This window comes from Aplysia californica, unplaced genomic scaffold (genome assembly GCF_000002075.1).
Source record: "Aplysia californica isolate F4 #8 unplaced genomic scaffold, AplCal3.0 scaffold00030, whole genome shotgun sequence".
Lineage (NCBI taxonomy): Eukaryota > Metazoa > Mollusca > Gastropoda > Aplysiida > Aplysiidae > Aplysia > Aplysia californica.
In genome coordinates, this window is record NW_004797300.1 from 430616 (window position 1) to 432238 (window position 1623).

Genomic DNA, 1623 nt, shown 5'->3' on the forward strand with positions numbered 1-1623 from the left:
GTAGTAGTAGTAGTAGTAGTAGTAGTAGTAGTAGTAGTAGTAGTAGTAGTAGTAGTAGTAGTAGTAGTAGTAGAAGCAACAACAGCATCAACAGTATATCGGTGTGTGATTCTAAACAGTTAAATTCTCTTCTTACTTACTGTTAGAAAACACTTTCCCTGTCTGTGCCAGTGCCTATTGCAATCATGAATAATCCACTTCCACTTCTAGTTTCAAGCATGGTGCTGTGCGAATTTGAGAAAACGAAACTTCAACGACGCTTCGTAGTATTAAGTCGTATTATTCGAATACTTTGTTTGAATGCTAGCTTCTTTTGTTGTTGTTGTTGTTGTTGTTGTTGTTTTTTTTTTCTGTTGTTGTTATTGTTGCTTTTGTTGTTATTGCTGTTGTAGTTTTCTATTATGTAAGTCCATTAGCAACGTCCCCAATTCAATAAATATTCACTATTCATAGCTATATTCGCTGAGCTCGCGATGACACGTATGAGTCGCAATACGATAACGTCCCATTCATTATTTTTCGAATTTTGAATAAGGGAAGGAGAGCTCATTGTGCCGGCTTACTGTGAATTATTTGCTCCGCTTGAGCTATTCATTGCGTCTTTGGTGAACATTGAAGAGTAGTAAATTACTTTTTTAAACTCTTGTTTGTTTTGGTAAGTGTTTTACAGCGCTCGCAACTGCATAAGGCCGTATGAGCGCACTGGAAACATTAAACATTTAAAGTTGGAAGGAAATTTTGAATTTTGCCAGGGTGGCGGGTGAAGCCTAACCATATCGATTTTAGGACCACCAAGGGATCTTTAAAGTGCTTAACTTGCACACAGGACCTCTAAGACTTTTGCACTTTTTCGAGGAGGCTTAGTTGTTAGATCTTACCTACCTTAAAATCAGGGGTGTAGCTGAAAAAACAGCAGTGATAAAAAGCAAAGGAATAGCAGTAGAAAGGCTGCAGAAAGAGTCAGGAGCCCGCAGGAGGGGGGAAAGGGAGGAGGTGGGTGTGGAGGGGGCAGAAAGGGGAGACAAAAGCAGGCAGACAACAAAACATGGTTAAAGAGCTGGAAAGGAGGTGAAAGGGAAACATGAGGAAAATCTTCCGTCGCTACTAGGTTTCGAACCTATTGAAATAGAGGCGAGCACCGAAACATCTAGTCTACGAAAGACCACTTTTATAACTCCCATTGGTTCCTCTTACCACTTTGTTTCATAACTATCAAGTACAAACTATCACTGCATTTACCTCAAGGATTATACATACCACTCTATTTTCACGACAGGTTGAGTCAAAAAGAGACAGAACCCCAATATCCGTAAACCATCATATGGCATTCGACGCTTCGAATAGCTGAAGTCGAACGGGTAGGGTATAACTGTTTGTCCATACGTCGTGGCCTCCTCTGATTTTGTTTTCACTGAGTAAACATACTGTGCCTCTGAGGGAACACACACACAGGGCCTAGAATAATCATATAGAATGTCCAGCATACTCCCGTTGGTTGGCCATTATCATAACCTCTTTGGTCATTGTAATATTGCGGAAAATATCTCGTAGTTTCTCACTGAAGTATTGGGTGTGGTCACGATTTGTGTGTGTGTGTGTGTGTGTGTGTGTGTGTGTGTGTGC

General features: G+C 40.6%; 1 protein-coding gene across 1 annotated transcript in view; it reads right to left on the reverse strand.

The window, feature by feature from the left end:
- LOC106014177 (galactose-3-O-sulfotransferase 3) overlaps positions 1–285 on the reverse strand; it is a gene marked incomplete in the record, with an annotated part of 8076 nt that extends 7791 nt beyond the window's left edge. Inside the window, 1 exon segment of the mRNA XM_013091267.2 lies at positions 141–285.
- Between the last annotated feature and the right edge of the window lie 1338 nt (positions 286–1623).